Source organism: Hyla sarda, chromosome 2, assembly GCF_029499605.1.
Source record: "Hyla sarda isolate aHylSar1 chromosome 2, aHylSar1.hap1, whole genome shotgun sequence".
Lineage (NCBI taxonomy): Eukaryota > Metazoa > Chordata > Amphibia > Anura > Hylidae > Hyla > Hyla sarda.
The window spans coordinates 495,425,161-495,447,708 of record NC_079190.1 but is presented as its reverse complement, the minus strand read 5'-3'; the positions used below and the strand labels follow the sequence as shown (position 1 = coordinate 495,447,708).

At 46.2% G+C, this 22,548-nt stretch overlaps 2 protein-coding genes across 2 annotated transcripts in view; one reads left to right on the top strand and one right to left on the bottom strand.

Annotated features, from left to right (window-relative positions):
* Positions 1-14,135, bottom strand: part of LOC130357183 (gastrula zinc finger protein XlCGF17.1-like) — a 108,160-nt gene extending 94,025 nt beyond the window's left edge. Inside the window, exon 1 of the mRNA XM_056559714.1 lies at positions 13,946-14,135. The gene's annotated coding sequence lies outside the window, so the exon portion shown is untranslated. The remainder of the gene's footprint in view (positions 1-13,945) is intronic.
* Positions 1-22,548, top strand: part of LOC130357179 (zinc finger protein 84-like) — a 378,316-nt gene that overhangs the window by 110,076 nt on the left and 245,692 nt on the right. The gene's annotated exons all lie outside the window — the stretch shown is intronic.

The window sequence follows — 22,548 nt, the reverse complement described above, 5'->3', positions numbered from 1 at the left end:
CGCTCAAGCTAGACCTATGCCCTCTTCCTTTTCCTCGACCGCTCTCCATTCCTCCCCTTCCCGCTCTCCATTCCTCCCCTTCCCACTCCCACCCCCTCCTCTTTCTCTTCTCTACCTGCTGTCCCACCCTCTGCCTTGGGGGGTCTTTTTCTCCTTTTACCTCTTTTGAAAATGAATAGTATGGGGCAACACCAGCATGTTAGTGTAAAAATTTTTAATTTTTTTACACTAACATGCTGGTGTAGCCCCCAACTTTACCTTTTCATAAGGTGTAAAAGGAGAAAAATCCCCCCAAAATTTGTAACGCAATTTCTCCTGAGTACGGAAATACCCCATATGTGGCCCTAAACTGTACCCTGCACATTCACATGGGGGGGGGGGGGGCAAACCTTCAGCTGTGGCAAAATGACAACTTTCAGAATGCACTGACATTCCATACATGCTGGGAGTTGTAGTTTTGCAACAGCTGTGGGAGCACTGGTGGGGAACCACTGAGTTAGGAAACAGACTCTAGCTCAGTGATTCCAACCCGTGTGCCTCTAGCTGTTGCAAAACTACAACTCCCAGCATGTACGGTCTGTCAGTGCATTCTGAGGGTTGTAGTTTTGCAACAGCTGGAGGCACTGCTTCCAAAGCCGGCAGGATATTGTCATGTATAAAAAGAGGCATGGACTCAAGGGACAGGGACATAATACTCCCCCTTTATAAAGCATTGGTACGGCCTCACCTGGAATATGCTGTTCAGTTTTGGGCACCTGTCCATAAAAGGGACACTGCGGAGTTGGAAAGGGTGCAGAGACGCGCGACTAAACTAATATGGGGCATGGAACATCTTAGCTATGAGGAGCGATTAAAGGAGTTACAATTGTTTAGTCTTGAGAAGAGACGTTTAAGGGGGGATATGATAAACGTATATAAGTATATTAATGGCCCATACAAAAAATATGGAGAAAAACTGTTCCAGGTTAAACCCCCCCAAAGGACGAGGGGACACTCCCTCCGTCTGGAGAAGAAAAAGTTTAGTCTCAAGGGGCGACACGCCTTCTTTACCGTGAGGACTGTGAATTTATGGAACGGTCTACCTCAGGAACTGGTCACAGTAGGAACAATTAACAGCTTTAAAACAGGATTAGATACATTTATGGAACTAAATAACATTAATGCTTATGAAGAAATATAAAATCCCATCCCTTCCCCAATATCGCGCCACACCCCTACCCCTTAATTCCCTGGTTGAACTTGATGGACATGTGTCTTTTTTCGACCGTACTAACTATGAGTTAGGAAACAGACTCTGGCTCAGTGTTTCCCAACCAGTGTGCCTACAGCTGTTGCAAAACTACAATTCCCAGCATGGCAAGACAGTCAGTGATGCTGGGCGTGTAGTTCTGCAATATCTGTCCCTTTAGATGTTGCAGAACTACAACTCCCAGCATGCCTGGAAAGTCTGGGCATGCTAGGAGCTGTAGTTATGTAACAACTGGGGAAGAACAGTTTGGAGACCGCTAAGTAGTGGTCTCCAAACTGTAGTCCTCCAGATGTTAATGGTCTTCAAACTGTGCCACTTCAGATGTTGCAAAACTACAACTCCCAGCATGTCCAGACAGTCAGTGTATGCCGAAAGTTGTAGTTTTGCAACATCTGGAGGACTACAGTTTAGAGACCACTACACAGTGGTCTCCAAATTGTGGCCCTCCAGATGTTGCAAAACTACAGCTCTCAGCATGCCCAGACCGCCTTTGGATGTCTGGGCATGCTGGGAGTTGTAGTTTTGCAGCTTTTAGAAGGCCACTGTGAAGATCACTTACCGCGATCTTCACTGCAGCCTTCTCCAACGACGTACTTTCCGGCCGCCGCTCCTGCTCGCAGATGCCCCCCCTGCTCTGCCCGACTTCGATCGGTGGGCACAGCGGGGGGATATCCTAAATGATAGGCCGGCAACTGGTCGACAATCCCTTCCTAAATAAGTTAGGGGAGTCAAATGTCAACACAATAAAATACAATCCTGTCTGTAGTCAGGAGCAACAGGGAAACAAGCAACTAACAAAGACAAACTAAACATACACACATAAAGTCGATGTCAGTCAAACCAAGTCTAGCCAGGAGTGGGAAGAGGTGCCGAATCGCTATAACCAAAGAGAAGTCAGATAAGAAGCCAGAAGTCAAGTTGCCGGGTAAACAAGGAAATAAAGGAATGCTTGCTACTCAGGTAATGACCAGTTTCACAGGCATCTTCCCAGAGACTGATGCCTGGTAATATAGGGAGATGCACATGTGGTAAATCAGTAGCTAGCCACTCAGGCAGCAGGGCGTAACCCGGCAACCTTGCAAACCACACCTTGTCAGCACCTGTTAACCCTGCTGGTGCTGACAGTTTTCTTTTTTTTATGGGAAAAGGGGGGTGATTCAAACTTTTAATAAGAAAGGGGGTTGAATCACATTTATTAAGATTTTTTTTTACATTTTTTTGCACTATTGTTTTGTCACCGTGGGGGACTATTACATGCAATCATTGGATTGCATATACAGAACTGTCACGATTCGGCTTACGGGTTGTGGATCCGCTGTGTCAGCGAGGGATTGGCGTGGACCGTGCTAGTGGACCGGTTCTAAGAGGCTACTGGTTTTCACCAGAGCCCGCCGCAAAGCGGGATGGTCTTGCTGCGGCAGTAGCAACCAGGTCGTATCCACTAGCAACGGCTCAACCTCGCTGACTGCTGAGAAGGCGTGGGACAGAAGGACTAGGCAGAGGCAAGGTCAGACGTAGCAGAAGGTCGGGGGCAGGCGGCAAGGTTCGTAGTCAGGATGGATAACAGAAGTTCAGGTAACACAGGCTTTGGACACACTAAACGCTTTCACTGGCACAAGGCAACAAGATCCGGCAGGGGAGTGCAGGGGCAGTGATCAGATATAGTCTGGGAGCAGGTGGGAGCCAATTAAGCTAATTGGGCCAGGCACCAATCATTGGTGCACTGGCCCTTTAAGTCTCAGAGAGCTGGCGCGCGCGCGCCCTAGAGAGCGGAGCCGCGCGCGCCAGCACATGACAGCAGGGGACCGTGACGGGTAAGTGACCTGGGATGCGATTCGCGAGCGGGCGCGTCCCGCTGTGCGAATCGCATCCCTGACGGCCATGACAGTGCAGCGCTCCCGGTCAGCGGGACCGACCGGGGCGCTGCGGGGAGAGAGACGCCGTGAGCGCTCCGGGGAGGAGCGGGGACCCGGAGCGCTAGGCGTAACAGTACCCCCCCCTTAGGTCTCCCCTTTTCTTTGTCCGGTAACTGCCTCCCCTGGGATGAGGACACCGGGAAAGAATGGAGGGTTTCCTCAACGGCAGGCAGCACAGCAGGAGTGGGAATGGGGAGGGAGGGCAGAGGGCGAAGCCTGGCACGGGGCAGTGTGACACCAGGACGGGGGCCATGAGGAGGCACTGAGGCTTGCCTGACGGGACTGGGAGGGGGGGAGAGGCACTTCCTATGGCAGGCAGAGTCCCAGTTCTTGATCTCCCCGGTGGTCCAATCAAGGGTGGGAGAATGAAGCCGGAGCCATGGCAGACCGAGGAGGACCTCAGAGGTACAGTTGGGAAGGACGAATAACTCAATCCTTTCGTGGTGGGGTCCAATAGACATCAGGAGGGGTTCTGTGCGGTAACGCACGGTGCAATCCAATCTGACTCCGTTGACCGCGGAAATGTAGAGCGGCTTGACGAGACGGGTCACCGGGATGCGGAATTTATTCACAAACGACTCCAAAATAAAATTCCCAGAGGCACCAGAGTCCAAGCAGGCCACGGCTGAGAGGGAGGAGTTGGCTGAAGGAGAAATCCGCACGGGCACCGTGAGACGTGGAGAAGCAGACTTAGAACCAAGAGATGCCACACCCACGTGAGCTGGGTGCGTGCGTGCGTTTCCCAGACGTGGAGGACGGATAGGGCAATCCACCAAGAAATGCTCGGTACTGGCACAGTACAGACAGAGATTTTCTTCCCTACGGCGATTCCTCTCTTCCTGGGTCAGGCGAGACCGATCCACTTGCATGGCCTCCTCGGCGGGAGGCCCAGGCGTAGACTGCAAAGGATGCTGTGGGAGAGGTGCCCAGAGATCTAAGTCTTTTTCCTGGCGGAGCTCTTGGTGTCGCTCAGAAAAACGCATGTCAATGCGGGTAGCCAAATGGATGAGTTCTTGCAGGTTGGCAGGAATCTCTCGTGCGGCCAGCACATCCTTGATGCGACTGGATAGGCCTTTTTTAAAGGTCGCGCAGAGAGCCTCGTTATTCCATGATAACTCGGAAGCAAGAGTACGAAATTGGATGGCGTACTCGCCCACTGAAGAATTACCCTGGACCAGGTTCAACAGGGCAGTCTCGGCAGAAGAAGCTCGGGCTGGCTCCTCGAAGACACTCCGGACTTCAGTGAAGAAGGACTGGACTGTGGCTGTGGCAGGATCATTGCGGTCCCAGAGCGGTGTGGCCCAAGACAAGGCCTTTCCTGAAAGAAGGCTTACTACGAACGCCACCTTAGACCGTTCTGTAGGAAACAAGTCCGACAACATCTCCATATGCAGGGAACACTGAGACAAAAATCCACGGCAGAGTTTAGAGTCCCCATCAAATTTGTCCGGCAGGGACAGGCGGAGGCTAGGAGCGGCCACTCGCTGCGGAGGAGGTGCAGGAGCTGGCGGAGGAGATGGTTGCTGCTGTAGCAGAGGCAGAAGTTGCTGTAACATGGCGGTCAACTGCGACAGCTGCTGTCCTTGTTGGGCAATCTGCTGCGATTGCTGAGCGACCACCGTGGGAAGGTCAGCGAGACTTGGCAGCGGCACCTCAGCGGGATCCATGGCCGGATCTACTGTCACGATTCGGCTTACGGGTTGTGGATCCGCTGTGTCAGCGAGGGATTGGCGTGGACCGTGCTAGTGGACCGGTTCTAAGAGGCTACTGGTTTTCACCAGAGCCCGCCGCAAAGCGGGATGGTCTTGCTGCGGCAGTAGCAACCAGGTCGTATCCACTAGCAACGGCTCAACCTCGCTGACTGCTGAGAAGGCGTGGGACAGAAGGACTAGGCAGAGGCAAGGTCAGACGTAGCAGAAGGTCGGGGGCAGGCGGCAAGGTTCGTAGTCAGGATGGATAACAGAAGTTCAGGTAACACAGGCTTTGGACACACTAAACGCTTTCACTGGCACAAGGCAACAAGATCCGGCAGGGGAGTGCAGGGGCAGTGATCAGATATAGTCTGGGAGCAGGTGGGAGCCAATTAAGCTAATTGGGCCAGGCACCAATCATTGGTGCACTGGCCCTTTAAGTCTCAGAGAGCTGGCGCGCGCGCGCCCTAGAGAGCGGAGCCGCGCGCGCCAGCACATGACAGCAGGGGACCGGGACGGGTAAGTGACCTGGGATGCGATTCGCGAGCGGGCGCGTCCCGCTGTGCGAATCGCATCCCCGACGGCCATGACAGTGCAGCGCTCCCGGTCAGCGGGACCGACCGGGGCGCTGCGGGGAGAGAGACGCCGTGAGCGCTCCGGGGAGGAGCGGGGACCCGGAGCGCTAGGCGTAACAAGAACAATGCTATGCCATAGCATAGTGTTGATAAGTGTTGTCGGTGCTCGATTACTGAGGCTTCCTGGAGCATTGAGCCACCGATCAGAAGGCAAGTAGGCAGGTAAGGGCCCTCCCACCATCCTCTCAGCTGATCGGAACATCGCGATTTCCCCACGATGGTCCCGATCAGCTCCGATGAGCTGCTGGGACTGTTTTTTTAAATTTTTATTAATATTATTTTAGATGCCGCAATCAACTTTAATTGAGGCGTCTAAGGGGTTGATGCAGCACATCACTGTGATTGGGGAAGTCCGGAATTAGACATGGGTCCTGACGGCTGATTGCTGCCAAGACAAAAACAGAGGGTGGGGGATGGGCACTACAACACTTATATATAGCAGAGTTCTGGGAAGCACTTAAATCAATCACCCGGTGAAGTGATAATATTGGGAGCAAGACACTAGCAGGAATACGCAATTCCGTAATAATAAAAAACATGAAGAAGAAAGAATATGACTGCACTCACCATAATATTCGAAGACAGTTCATGCTTTATTGTAGCAAAATTTTAATGAACAAAATCAAAAGGCATATTCACCCGGGGTTCAGGGAGGGAGAGCGGCTACCAGCCGGTAGCAGGAGCGTATCAGAAGAACGACAGTGCGGTTTCGCGTCAGAGACGCATCATCCGGTTCCTGATTCACTGGATTAATTAGTCAGGTATATATAGAGAAAGGGGGAAGGGGAGGAGTGACCCAGTCACCATTTTAAAGATACATGACTAAAAGGGAAAAATAAAACCAATAAAAAAACAACATATATCTTGCTGTATTTATAAGAATGAGCTGAAATCATTTCTCTCATTTAGGCCAAGTGGCCCTAAAGCTTTTAATCTTGTGATCCATTTTGCCTCACATTGGAATAACTTTTGATGTCTGTCTACACCATGCGGTTGTTGTGGAATATGTTGTAAACCTGCAAATTGAATTTCATTGATATTGTTATTATGATATATTTCAATATGAACAATAAAACGAGAGGCACCTACTTTTGTACGTAGGGAGAATAAATGCTCACGGAATCTTATGTTGAGATTTCTTTTTGTTTTACCTATATAAAAATAACCGCAGGTGCAGAGTAAGCAATAGACAACGTAGTTGGTTTTACAATTTATAAAGTGATTTACTTTTACTGTATATCCGCCTAATTTTATGTATTGTTTTTTTAAGATTATTTTTACAATAATTACACTGTCCACAATAAAATTTTCCTTTTGGTATGTTTTTATTAAGCAAATTTTGTTCACTATTGGATTTATTTATTTTGTTATATTTTATATGATCCAAGATAATTTTATTTTATCTGAATGTTATTATGGGTTTGTATTTTGCTATATTTTGAATTAACGGGTCCTGCTCTAACATATACCAATTTGACATGATGGCATTTTTTATAATTCTATTCGTAGGACTATTATTAAATAAAAAGATTATTTTTTTATTTTCATAAATGTTTTCTGATCTTTTCTTCATTTTATTAAGAAGAAGTTCTTTTCTTTCTGTTTTTCAGCTTTTTCAAACGCTTCTTTAATTAGTTTCTCTGGATAGTTTCTTTTCTTCAGTCGTTGCTTTAATTCTTCTGCTTGTTTGAGATATTGAGTTCTGTACTTGTTTATTCTTTTTAATCTAATAAATTGTGAGTAAGGGATGTTATTTTTAATGTATGTCGGATGTGAACTGTTACAGTGTAGCAGGGAATTTTTTGCAATTTTCAATATTTAAAGTTACATCTAAGAAATTTAGAATTTTACCACCATATTCGTATGTGAAAAGCATATTCATATCGTTATTATTTAAATATTGTACAAAATCAATAAATTATTTTTCAAATCCCTCCCAGACGATAAGGACATCGTCCACATATCTCAGGAACCGCTTCACAAATGATGTGAAGGGGTTCCTGAGAGTGCGGACGTATGTAAGCTCAAATATAGCAAGATATATGTTTGCCAGGGTACATGAGATGGGAGACCCCATTGGGGTACCATGCAGTTGTTTGTACCAGCAGTTATCATACATAAATGTATTATTACTTAAAATAAACATTAACTTTAGTTACAAAAACAATGAATTCTTTTGACTTTCCTGAGTAGGATAGAAAGTATGTCATTGCTCTTACACCCGCATCCCAAGGGATAAGGGTGTAAGGAGCTTCTACATCCAGGGATACTAAAGTATAAGACTCCTTTCAATGAAAATTTTCCAAGGTTCCTAATAAATCGCTAGTATCCTTAACATATGAGGGAATGCCTGGAAGTAGGGGGAAATAAGCCATTCAAGGTAACTAGAAAGGGCTTCGGTCGCAGACCCAATCCTTGCAACAATGTGTCGTCCGGGGGGTTGGGTCGACGACTTATGGACCTTGGGCCGGAGATACCATTTAGCTGGTTTTGGATTCTCATGTAGCAATTTAGCTGCCATTTTTTCAGTAAGTAGCTGTTTTTCGACTGAGAGCCTAAGGAAAGATCTAGGTTTATCTATAATTTTTTTGGGTGGGATTAATAGATAATTTTTCATAGGTGTGATTGTCACTGAGCTGTCTAAGGGCTTCGCCATCATGGTCGATCTTCGACCAAATCACTACGGCGCCGCCCTTGTCAGCCCTAGTGACAATGATATCTTCTCTGGATGCTAGCCAGTCTAGGGCTTCCATTTCTTCTAAAGGAAGATTGCATTTATTTTTTGTATAGCAAAGTGCCATCACATCTTTCTTAACTGCTCGACTAAGTCGATGGTACTACCAGGAGGAATAGGGGGGCAGAATTTTGATTTGTTGCCACCAGTAAATGGTATAACTTGTTCGTTAGTAGTAGAAAATGTTTCACCGGGAATTTTGTCAAATAATAAATCGGTCAACATAGTAAAACAATTTAAATCAGTCTCGTCAAATTCTTTCACTAAGGGAAAGCCCAAAGCACTGAGTTTACAAGGATTTTCACCTATTTTTTTTATACACCTTGGTGTCATTATTTTTTATCATAAATTTTTCATTTCTTGCTGGGTACTGCTTTATAGAATCTTTTGAGTCCGATCTTTCGTGTGGCTTTAAAAAGATCAATATCGAAAGGATCCTCAGCAAAAGGTGCGTTTAAACCAAAATGTAGTCCCCGTTCAAGAACTCGAATGCAAGCCTCTGGTAGATCGATATCTGTAAGATTCAGAACATTTGTAGATGTACTTATTGGCGCCAAAAGACATTTCTCCTTTTTTTCGTTTGAGTCCACACACTGCGGTTTTCTTTTTTTCTTCCCTCCACAACAACCGCATAGTGTAGACAGACATCAAAAATTACTCCAAGGCGAGGTAAAATGGATCACGATTAAAAGCTTTAGGGCCACTTGGCCTAAATGAGAGAAATGATTTCAGCTCATTCTTATAAATACAGCAAGATATACGTTATTTTTCTATTGGTTTTATTTTTCCCTTTTAGTCATGTATCTTTAAAATGGTGAATGGGTCACTCCTCCCCTTCCCCCTTTCTCTATATATACCTGACTAATGAATCCAATGGATCAGGTATCGGATGATGCTTCTCTGACGCGAAACCGCAATGTCGTTTTTCTGATACGCTCCTGCTACCGGCTGGTAGCCGCTCTCCCTCCCTGCACCCCTAGTGAATATGGCTTTCAATTTTGTTCGTTAAAATTTTGCTACAATAAAGCATGAACTGTCTTCGAATATTATGGTGAGTGCAGTCATATTCTTTCTTCTTCATGTTTTTTATTATTGTGTTCAAGTATGCCCTGAGTCCTTAAAGGGTTAACCCTTGTGTAATGGTGTAATCAATGTAAATCAAAGTATCTATAGGTAAAATGGAGGTGCTGGTGAGTTTAGGGGGGAGTCTTGGGTTCCCCTCAGTGCAGTCGTGGGGGTCTGATGAGTGCAAATGGAGGCCGGATGTCTCTTACCATCCTCCGGCAGACAGGATCTTCAATCTACCTTTGTTGTCTGCCAAGAAGACTGTACAAGAAGATCGCCAATAATACTGACCAGTGCTTTTATGGCATAACACTGAACAGTACATTGCAATCTAATGATTGCTCATTATAATTTGCTATAGAGACTTAAAAAGTGTAAAAAAGATATTTAAAACAATGTATAAAAAATATAAAAGTGCCCCCCCCCCCCAAGAAAATAGAACATCGCCCACCTTTCCTATTATAAAAATGTAAAACCCCACCAAAACTCCCAACATATTTGGTATTGCCCCTTGCAGAAGGGTTTCAACTTTTTAACCTCTTCAGGACACAGGGCGTATGGAAGCGCTCTGCATTCCAAGTCCTTAAGGACACAGGGCGTATCCATACACCCGTGGGAAATCCGGTCCCCACCACTAGCCAGTTGGGGACCGGAGCCGGATGCCTGCTTCATTCCGGCATATCGTCCAGGGGGGTCATTATGTCCCCCCCATGTCGGCGATGGCCGCAGAACGCTGGACAATTCAGCCCAGCGATCTGCGGCGGATTTCTCCAGTGACCCGGAATTACAGGCTATTCGGGGCAATCTCTGACGGCCCCGAACAGCCATAGTCAGCAGGGGTGAGGTGGCACTGGTGCCACCTCACAATCGCCCTGATTCGTCGTCCGGTTTACCGGCCGACCAATCAGGGCACCTGCTGCGGGTGCCACTCCCGCAACCCGCTCCGCCCCTCTTACGGAGGACGTGAGCTGGAAGAAGACCCCGGGAGCTGGGGACCCCGATCCCCGGCGTCAATGTTGGGATCGGGGCCCCAGGAGCGGCGGCGGCGAAGGACTGACCTGGGGAGCAGCAGTTGGAGCTGAGTGACAGCCTCCTGCTGTTCCTTAGCAACAGCTCCCAGCATGCAAAAAGGGCATGCTGGGAGCTGTAGTTATGCCACAGCAGGAGGCAGACCACCACAACTCCCAGCATTCCCTTATGGGTATGCTGGGACTTATAGTTTTGCAACAGCTGGAGGCACATTTTTTCTATGGAAAAGTGTACCTTCAGCTGTTGTATAACTACAACTCCCAGCTTACACAAACAGCTAAAGTGCATGCTGGGAGTTGTAGTGGTGCATCTGCTGGTTGCATAACTACAACTCCCAGCATGCCCGTTGGCTGTCGGTGACTGCTGAAAGTTGTAGTTTTGCAACAGCTGAAGGCACACTGGTTGTGAAACTCATTTTTTTTTTTACCTAACTCAGTGTTTCACAACCGGTGTGCCTCCAGCTGTTGCAAACTACAATTCCAAGCATGCACCGTACATGCTGGGAGTTGTAGTTTTGCAACAGCTGGAGGCACCCTGGTTGTGAAACACTGAGTTAGGTCACAAACTCAGTGATGCATAATCAGTGTGCCTACAGCTGTTGCAAAACTAAAACTCTCATCATGTACAGTCTGTCAGCGCATTCTAGGAGTTGTAGTTTTGCAACAGCTGGATGTCCCCCCCTCCCCAATGTGAACGTACAGGGTACACTCACATGGGCGGAGGTTTACAGTGAGTATCCGGCTGCAAGTTTGAGCTGCGGCAAATTTTCTGCCGCAGCTCAAACTGCCAGCGAGAAACTACTGTGAACCCCCGCCCGTATGACTGTACCCTAAAAACACTACACTAACACTAAATAAAATAAAAAGTAAAAAACACTACATATACACATGCCCCCCTCCCCTCCCCAATAAAAATGAAAAACGTCTGGTACACCACTGTTTTCAAAACGGAGCCTCCAGCTGTTGCAAAACAACTACTCCCAGTATTACCAGACAGCCACTGACTGTCCAGGCATGCTGGGAGTTTTACAACAGCTGGAGGCACCCTGTTTGGGAATCACTGGCGTAGAATACCCCTATATCCACCCCTATGCAAGTCACTAATTTAGGCCTCAAATGGGCATGGCGCTCTCTTTTTGGAGCCCTGTCGTATTTCAAGGCAACAGTTTAGGGTCACATATGGGGTATCGCCGTACTTGGGAGAAATTGGGCTTCAAATTTTGGGGGGTATTTTCTGCTTTTACCCTTTTTAAAATGTAAAATTTTTGGGAAAACAAGCATTTTAGGTAAAAAAAATATTTTTTTTTTACATATGCAAAAGTCGTGAAACATCTGAGGGGTCTAGTTTCCAAAATAGTATGCCATGTGGTTTTTTTTCTGCTGTCCTGGCACCATAGGGGCTTCCTAAATGCGGCATGCCCCCAGAGCAAAATTTGCTTCCAAAAAGCCAAATGTGACTACTCCTCTTCTGAGACCTGTAGTGCGACAGCAGAGAACTTTTCACCAATCGAGAGAAATTGGGCTTCAAATTTTGGGAGGTATTTTCTGCTATTACCCTTTTAAAAAATTTAAATTTTTTGGGGAAAACAAGCATTTTAGGTCAAATTTTATTTTATTTTTTTACATTTGCAAAAGTCGTGAATCACCTGTGGGGTATTAAGGCTCATTTTATTCCATGTTACATTCCCCAAGGGGTCTAGTTTCCAAAATGGTATGCCATGTGGTTTTTTGTTGTTTTGACACCCTAGGGGCTTCCTAAAGGTGACATGCCCCCCAAAAACCATTTCAGAAAAAATTTTCTCTCCAAAATCCCCTTGTCGCTCCTTCCCTTCTGAGCCCTCTACTGCGCCCGCCGAACACTTTACATAGACATATGAGGTATTTCCTTACTCGAGAGAAATTGGGCTACAAATAACATTTTCTCCTTTTACCACTTGCAAAAATTCAAAAATTGGGTCTACAAGAACATGTGAGTGTAAAAAATTTAGATTTTGAATTTTCTCCTTCACTTTGCTGCTATTCATGTGAAACACCTAAAGGGTTAAAACACTGATTGAATGTCATTTTGAATACTTTGGGGGGTTTAGTTTTTATAATGGGGTCATTTATGGGGTATTTCTAATATGAAGACCCTTCAAATCCACTTCAAAACTGAACTGGTCCCTGAAAAATATCGAGTTCGAAAATGTTGTGAAAAATTGGAAAATTGCTGCTGAACTTTGAAGATGCAAACATAAAGAAGACATATTGTATATGTGAATTAAAAAAAATGTATTTGGAATATCCATTTTCCTTACAAGCAGAAAGCTTCAAAGTTAGAAAAATGCAAAATTTTCAAATTTTTCATCAAAAGTAGAATATGTCACGAAAAAACAATCTCGGAATCAGAATGATAACTAAAAGCATCCCAGAGTTATTAATGTTTAAAGTGACAGTGGTCAGATGTGCAAAAAATGCTCTGGTCCTTAAAGGAGTAGTCCAGTGGTGACCCAGTGGTGAACAACGTATCCCCTATCCTAAGGATAGGGGATAAGTTGCAGATCGCGGGGGGTCCGACCGCTGGGGCCCCCTGCGATCTCCTGTACGGAGCCCCGACAGCCCGCGGGAAGGGGGCGTGTCGACCTCCGCACGAAGCGGTGGCCGACACGCCCCCTCAATGCAACTCTATGGCAGAGCCGAAGCGCTGCCTTCGGCAATCTCCGGCTCTGCCATTGAGATGTATTGAGGGGGCATGTCGGCCGCCGCTTCGTGCGGGGGTCGGCACCCGCTATCTGGCCGGAGAGCCTGGCCCCCATACAGAGAGATCGCAGTGGGCCCCAGCGGTCGGACCCCCCGCGATCTCAAACTTATCCCCTATCCTTAGGATAGTGGATATGTTTTTCACCACTGAACTACCCCTTTAAGGCCAAAATGGGCTTGGTCCTTAAGGGGTTAAACATAATGAGGGAGATTTTTCTAAATTTGTGCAGAGGAAGAGTGGTGCAGTTGCCTATAGCAACCAATCAGAATGCTTCTTTCATTTTTAAAGAGGCCTGTGGGAAAAAAAATCTGATTGGTTGCTATGAGCAACTGCGCCACTCCTCCTCTGCACAAGTATTGATAAATCTCCCCCAATGTTTATAATCCCGCAGGGGATACAGCGAAAACGCAGAATTTGTGATTTTTGGTCACATCATGTGTCAGAAAAAATTCATAAAAAGCAAATAAGTTCCATTAATACAATTATGGTCCTGATAAAAAAAATACAGATCATGGTACAGAAAATGACCATCATACAGTCCTGTATATAGAAAAATAAAAGTGTTATATTCAGGACCGAACTGGGAGCGAAAACAGGCCCTGACATTTTAGACTAAGCAGCCTATTCAAGCATGGGTGTGGCTATGTTAAGGCGGAGCCACAAAGGGGAGTGGCAAATGTCAGTGATATCACCATACATATTACTCTATTACTATCATATCGTTACTGACCAAATGTGGGCAACAAAAAAGCTTTTTTTTTTATTTTGAAGAAATAAAAGTTGTGTTTTCAGGTCAGTGTCATATATTGTGAATAGTAGACCCCCCCCCTTCATATCTCAGTGAGGTTCAGGACGGCACTGCCTGCTGTAATCCATGGAATACTCACCTAGAGTCGTCCTCATGTATTGTCATTTTCTGTCATGTTGAGGTCTCGTTCCTCTTTGTGTCATAAACCTTCTTTATATGTGCAGGAAATATGGAGGTTTGGTCTGTGAAATCCTTATAATATGTTGTATGTGATATAATATGGAGAATTACATCTATGTGAGATAAAGATGGAGAGTCCTGTGTATGGTGTCATGTCTGGAGCTGGAGGGACACAAGACATATTTTTTGCGCCACCAATTCTACTTTGTAATGACGTCAGTCATTTTGCCCAAAAATCTACGGTGAAGAGGGAAAAAAAAACATTGTGCGACAAAATTGAAAAAAAAACGCTGTTTTGTAACTTTTGGGGGCTTCCGTTTCTACGTAGTACATTTTTCGGTAAAAATGACACCTTATCTTTATTCTGTAGGTCCATACGGTTAAAATGATCCCCTACTTATATGGTAAAGTAAAGATCTAAAGTATATGGCACTGGATGCAGTAAATTACTAACAGTTTTATGGATTCCAATTGCGAAATTTGCATGATTATTTTCTCTTGGCTCTAAAAACCAAGTGTGAATAGTGATCAAAAGACTGTGTCGTTACTAGAAGTGTGAACAGTGATCAAAAGACTGTGGCGTTAATATAAGAATATAAGAATATAAGAATACAATGTTGGGGCTCTCATCTGTATGAATTAATGTGGAGAGGTGAGCACCAAGAAAGATACCAACATATGGCGGTGGCAATACATTCTTAGTTTTTTCACGTGGTGTGATTTTTTCCAAAAGTTTTTTTATATTTTAATGGATACAATAAATATTAACATTTTAAAGGTTCCCTATTTTTTTCATTTTTGATATATTTATACGATTTGGGAGACCTACATCCTTTGGATCATTATAGTTTTTTCTACTTATATAGGTTTGATTTTGTCGGACTTCTGGAAAAAATCATAACTACATGCAGGAAAATTAATACGTTTAAAATTGTCATCTTCTGACCCCTATAACTTTTTTATTTTTCCGTGTATGGGGCGGTATGAGGGCTCATTTTTTGCGCCGTGATCTAAAGTTTTTAACGGTACCATTTTTGCATTGATATGACTTATTGATTTTTAAATGATATAAAAAGTGACCAAAAATGCAGTATTTTGGACTTTGGAATTTTTTTGCGCGCACGCCATTGACCGAGCGGTTTAATTAATGATATATTTTTATAATTCGGACATTTCCGCACGCGGTGATACCACATATGTTTATTTTTATTTTTATTTACACTGTGTTTTTTTTATTATTGGAAAAGGGGGGTGATTCAAACTTTTAATAGGGGAGGAGTTAAATGATCTTTATTCACTTTTTTTTTTTCCACTTTTTTTTTGCAGTGTTATAGGTCCCATAGGGACCTATAACACTGCACACACTGATCTCTTATACTGATCATTGTTATCCCATAGGGACCTATAACACTGCACACACTGATCTCTTATACTGATCATTGTTATCCCATAGGGACCTATAACACTGCACACACTGATCTCTTATACTGATCATTGTTATCCCATAGGGACCTATAACACTACACACACTGATCTCTTATACTGATCATTGTTATCCCATAGGGACCTATAACACTTCACACTGATCTTCTATGTTGATCACTGGTTTCTGATAAGAAACCAGTGATCAACGATTCTGCCGCATGACTGCTCATGCCTGGATCTCAGGCACTGAGCAGTCATTCGGCGATCGGACAGCGAGGAGGCAGGTAGGGGCCCTCCCGCTGTCCTGTCAGCTGTTCGGGATGCCGCGATTAGCCGCGGCTATCCCGAACAGCCCGACTGAGCTAGCCGGGAACTTTCACTTTCACTTTTAGCCGCGCGGCTCAGCTCTGAGTACCGGTACGTCCTTGGTCCTTAAGGGGTTAATATATACTGTGCTATTGGATAAATATATTATAAAGTGCTTCGGTAATGGATATAGTTGCTTCGGTTGCTTAGTCCATAGCGGGAATAGGTCATATATATTCAGATATTTCCTGTATTCCACATGTGGTACAAGGGTCCCTCAACATACGATGGTAATCCATTCTAAACGGACCATCGTTTGTTGAAACCATCGTATGTTGAGGGATCCGTGCAATGTAAAGTATAGGACAGTGGTCTACAACGTGCGGACCTCCAGATGTTGCAAAACTACAACACCCAGCCGTTGGCTGTCCGGGCATGCTGGGTGTTGTAGTTTTGCAACATCTGGAGGTCCGCAGGTTGTAGACCGCTGCCCGGGATGTCGCCGTCCATCGCTGTCGCCGCGTCCCCGCCGCCGCCATCACGTTGTTACACACGACGCTCCTATTGGATGACGGGACGGCGTGCACCGCGACGTGATGACAACGATGGAGAGCGCCGACGATGCAGGGGATCCCGAAGAGGACGCGCCGGAGCCCCGAGGACAGGTAAGTGATCGTCAGCGGACCACACGGGGCACCGTAAACGGCTATCCGGCGGCAGCGGAAGCAGTCAGCGCTGCCGGATAGCCGTTTATGCGATGGCCCCGACATACAAAAGCATTGTAAATGTTGATGCTGCCTTCAACAACTCTGAGAGGCCATCGCATGTTGAAATGATTGTATGTCGGGGCCATCGTAGGTCGGGGGGTCACTGTATTTGTAGAGAAGAGGACCCCCGGAGAAGAAGGACAGCCCAGATCGGTTCACCCTCCACCCGGAATGCCGCCGGACACTACAGGAAGGATGGATGGCCCGGACCACCCCCATTACGGGTAAGTGTCATTTTTTTTATTGACTCTAAGGGGCCCGACCGGTATAGCGGTATGGGCAAAAATCCATCCAAAATCCGTGGGAGAAAAAAAAAACAGTATCCGGTTCATACTGGTATACCGCCCAGCAATACGGTGGGGGGTGCGATGCGGTGCGGTGGGTCGGGGGGGGGGGGGGCGGTCGCGGTGCAGCGGGTCGTGGGGGGTGGTCAAGGTGCGGTGGGGGCGGTGCATTATCGGCTTATCGGCAAGGTAATTGCCGATACCGATAATGCCCAAAATCGTGATTATCGGCCGATAATATCCGCCAATCCCTACTCAATACTATATCAAATGTCAAGTGCTTTTAGCTAATAAATCTAAAAGTGAAGAAATACTTTGGTAGTTTTTGTTCTATAGATATAGATAGGTCAAAGCATGTATAAAAGTTTTAAGTCCTAATAGCCTATACCTGTCATTTTTGAAAGGATATGAAATGGAAATGATAGATAGTCGCAGTCTTAATAGAACCTCTACGTGGACTATGTTATTCTCCATTCGATATGTTACTTCTCTCCTGAACGCATCCATAGCAGTCTATGTGAGACTGCTGATGTGATCTATAGGTCTGCTCACCGATGCCAGCAAAGTTCAGTACAAGGTTTGTAATATACACCTCCTGAAGTAATTACCTGGCCCTTCTATGCGCATGACTCAGGTTACACCTGGTCAATTTAGTGTTGAGCGGCATAGGCCATATTCGAATTCGCGAATATTCGCAAATATATGGATGAATATTTGTCATATATTCGCAGAATTCGCATATTCGTAATATTCTCGTTTTAATTTCGCATATGCGAAAATTAGCATAAATGAAAATTAGCATAAGCGAAAATTAGCATATATGCGAAAATTCACACATCAGTCTCACACAGTAGTATTAGAGCCTTCTTTACACCACACAAGCTGGAAGCAGAGAGGGGTGATCACTGTGATGTGTACTGTGAAAAAAAAATAAATAAATAAAACATATTCGTAATTACGAATATATAGTGCTATATTCGCAAATATTCGCGAATATGTGATATTCGCAAATAAAATTTGCGAGCAACACTACTGGTCATTAGTGTTGCTCGCGAATATTCGCAATGCAAATTTTATTCGCGAATATCGCATATTCGCGAATTCGCGCTATATATTCGCAATTACGAATATTCTTTTTATTTTATTTTTTCTTTTTTCCACAGTACACATCACAGTGATCATCCCTCTCTGCTTCCAGCTTGTGTGGTGTAAAGAAGGCTCTAATACTACAGTGTAAGGCTGGGTTCACACTACGTTTTGTCCCATACGGGAGCGCATACGGCAGGAGGGAGCTAAAACCTCGCGCTCCCGTATGTGACCGTATGCGCTCCCGTATGTCATTCACTTCAATGAGCCGACCGGAGTGAAACGTTCGGTCCGGTCGGCTCATTTTTGCGCCGTATGCGCTTTTACAACCGGACCTAAAACCGTGGTCAATCACGGTTTTAGGTCCGGTTGTAAAAGCGCATACGGCGCAAAAATGAGCCGACCGGACCGAACGTTTCACTCCGGTCGGCTCATTGAAGTGAATGGCATACGGGAGCGCATACGGTTACATACGGGAGCGCGAGCTTTTAGCTCCCTCCTGCCGTATGCGCTCCCGTATGGGACAAAACGTAGTGTGAACCCACCCTGAGACTGGCGTACTGGCAAATTTTCGCATATGCGAATTTTCGCTTATGCTAATTTTTGAATATACTAATTTTCGCATATGCGAATTTCCGTATACACGGAAAAAAACGCGAATATTACGAATATGCGAATTTAGCGAATATATGACGAATATTCGTCCATATATTAGCGAAATATCGCGAATTCGAATATGGCCTATGCCGCTCAACACTATTAGAGATATAGCTTTCCAAGGAGCGTACTTCCCACCAGGATTTTATGTTATCCCTATAGTGGTTTGCTAGGTCTTTAAACGCTGAATTTAGGGTAGGTATCTCCTTACTCCTAAGGTTAATATCTTTATCAGAGAAGACCTCTCTCGCCTCTTCAGCCCAACTATCCACATTAATGCGGCTGGACAAAAAAATTCGCCATCTACAGAATCCCCAAGCAAAAAATAATGACAATGACTCAAATGAAAAGATAGAGTTACTGGCCAACAGCCGTTAGCACCACAGCTCAGACAAGACATCCTTTTGTCTTGGCTAGCTGTATATATACAGTAACCCCCCGACCTACGATGGCCCCAACATATGATAAAATCGACATACGATGCTTTTATATGTCAGGGCCATCACATTAACTGCTATCCGACAGTGCAAAATGCTTAAGCTGCTGTCGGATAGCAGTTTAAGCATCCCGGACAGGTTCGCTTACCTATTCCCGCTGCTCCGGGTCCACTTCGCGATCCTCCAGTGTCTTCTGCATCTTCTCCAGGGTCCGGGCCTCGCTTTCCGGCGTCGTTATTACGTTACTACGCACGCCGCGCCGGCGCAGCAGCGTAATAACGTCACCAGAAAGCGAGGCCCGGACCCTGCAGAAGATGCGCAAGACACCGGAGGATCGCGAAGAAGACACCGGAGCAGCGGGACAGCATCGGGAGCCCCTGGGACAGCAACGGGAGCGGTGAGGACCTGGTCCGGAGCGACGGGGACAGGTGAGTAAAGCTTCCTATACTTTACATTGCACGGATCCCTCAACATACGATGGATTCGACAAACGATGGGTCGTTTGGAACGAATTACCATCGTATGTTGAGGGACCACTGTATTGTTGTTTCATTGACACTATTTTGAGCACATTTTTTGTTTTCGGTCACATTTTTGAGCCCCGGAGTGTACGTCCTATCTATCCTGCTGTCTACTGTCTCTCTATTTTTTGTTTTTCTCCCTCACTTAATTAGAGTAGGGCCCGGCACCGTGGTTGAGGCCACCCTGTTAAGGAGGTGGGTCCCTCAAAAGGCAGGGACAGAGGAGTGGGCATCCTAGCAGTAAGTGGGCACTTTCCCCTTTTTCCTAGCATTTAACCATATAATGTTAGATAGTTTGCTTCTGCCTGGAATAATCTGCTAGACATCTACATCTCATCTGTATATCTATATGCCCCTCCTCAGAGATTCTGTGATCTGTTTTATACGCTGCTAGTGTATCAGGTTTATCTTGTTTTGGGGATAGTACACCACCGGGCTCATTTTTTAATCATTTTTTGACCATCTTTTGACCTTTTTTGGTGTGACATCACTGTATATTATTTTTCCCTGTCGTCCTAACCAGCAGCACAAGTGGGGTGTTTCTGCCCCTGTGAAGCTGGCAGGACGGTGGAATTTTTAATTCCGCCCAAGCAATTAACATAATTGAACCCCCCATATAAGGCCTCCTCCCCAGGCCATAGTGCTTTTTTTCTGTCCTGTGCTGGACAGCAGGACGGGGCAGGCTCATTAAGCCTGCCTGGATTTATATATTTTTTGATACATATGTTCTGCAGCGTGGCTGCTTATGTTTGGGCTTTTTAGCCCTTTCCTTTACAGGTCTGACCTGTGCTTATCTCCTCACAGCGTTCGCTGCGCTTCTCCGGTGCGATGCTCTGTGTCAGTGCATTCCCCGTGAGGATATGCGCTGTTTGGGACCTCCGTACCTGGTCAGTGATTCAGGTCGGAGCTCCGCTCTGAGATCGCTGTACCAGCTCCCCCCTTTTTTTTTTTGGCGCTAGCGGTGTCGCGTGCGCGGCCGGACGCCGGGACCGGAACTGCGTCACTTTCCACTTCCGGCCCGGCATCTTCTCTGGTAGTCTCTGATATTCGGAGTTTTCACTCCGAATATCTACAGGACCCTTTCTTTATTATATCTAAGCCTGTGGTAGGCTTATATTGGCTGTTGTTATTAGATTTTTGTATAAGAGTGCTTGTGACCTGGGAACTAGTTTCCCTTCCTGTATCTCATTTCCGGGGGTGGAGCCTATTCAAAGATGGGACTATCCTCTGCAAGCAGACGCCCCTTCTGGTTACGCCCTTGGGTGGCAGATACCACCTCCAAGATAAACCTTTGTGCCATGCCTCTTGAACCCAATAGGCTCTTCGGGTCCGAGCTGGACCGAATTATGGAGGGTTTTGCCGATAAAAAAGGCAAGTCCCTTCCTGTGCAGACCTTTCGTGGCCGCGGTAGAGGCCGAGGGGGCAGATCTCAGGGCTCCTCTGGGACCCAGAGGCGCCAAAGTCAAAGATCTAAGCGTGGTGGCGGACGCGGTCGGGGCAAAGACCGCAAGTCTGAGCTATGACTCTCACCCAGATCCCACCAACGTCTCCCCTCTCCCTTCCCCTCCAGAGGTCCTGACAGAAGCTCTGTCTCCAGTTTTTTCTCCAGTAGGAGGCCGTTTGAGTTTATTTCTCTCCAATTGGATGAAGGAAATCCAAGACCCTTGGGTTCTAGAAGTAGTCCGGTCGGGCTACAAAATAGAATTTGTCTCCCCCCCACCAAGGAAATTTTTGTTAACAAAAAGACAACCAGAACAATCCATTCTGGAGGTGTCGGTACTATTGTACCTAGAGAAACGGGCCCTAGAGGAGGTTCCTCCAAACCAGAGAGGCCTGGGAGTATACTCCCCTATATTTTTGGTTTTGAGGATTGCTGTCACCATAAAGGGTATGGTAAAGCATTATCAGTTTGCCGTGCTGCCCTTCGGGATCTCTTCCGCTCCCCACACCTTTACAAAGGTTGTGGCTCCGGTTGTGGCCGCCTTAAGATTAAAAGGCCTGGAAATCATCCCTTACCTAGACGACTGGCTTCTAAAAGCCGCATCTCTAGACGTAGTACAGTCTCATCTTCAACTGGCTCTGGATTTTCTCCAGCATTTAGGCTGGATCATAAATTGGGACAAATCAGAGATCGTCCCCTCTACATCCAGAAGGTTTCTGGGGTTCATAATCGACTCCTCTCACATGACCTTATCTCTGACCCCAGAGAGGAAGGAGAAAGTCGTAAGAGCCGCCGAGTTCTTAATGGTTCCCCAAAGGGTCTCCATCAGAACTCTGATGAAAATGCTAGGCCACATGTCAGCGTCTGCAAAGGCAGTATCTTGGGCCCTATGGCATCTCCGTCCACTTCAAGATCAGCTCTTGAGTGTCTGGAATCGCAACCCCAAAGGGTTGGACAAAAAATGTTCCCTGTCTGTCGAAGTCCGTGCATCCCTCAGATGGTGGACAACTCTGTCAGATGGGAAGTCCTTGATTCAACCTCATTGGATCATTCTGACCACGGACGCCTCCCTTGTAGGCTGGGGAGCCCATCTGGACAAAACTCCGGTACAAGGTACCTGGACTTTTCAAGAGAGACTCCTCTCTTCCAACATGAGAGAGTTGAGAGCAGTCCGTCTAGCTCTCTATCACTTCGCTCCCCTAGTTTTAGGGCAAGCGATAAAAGTCCGTTCAGACAACACAACTGTAGGGTCTTACCTAAACAAACAGGGAGGCACAAGGTCCAAAGTTCTCCTTGAGGAGACCGGACTAATTCTCTCTTGGGCAGAGACCAATCTATCCCACCTCTCAGCAGTCCACATCAAGGGGGATCTCAATATAGTTGCAGACCGTCTGAGCCGCAGTCTTCCAGTCCAAGGGGAATGGTCCCTGAACGAGGATATCTTCCACAAGATAACCCGGAGGTGGGGTATGCCAGAGATAGATCTCATGGCAACTCGTCTGAATGCCAAGGTGAACAGGTTTTGCTCTCTTTACAAAGAGGACAATCCTGTGGCAGTAGACGCTCTGTCCATTCCATGGAGATTCAGGCTGGCCTACATTTTCCCTCCACTTTCCATGATACCGAGGGTATTGATGA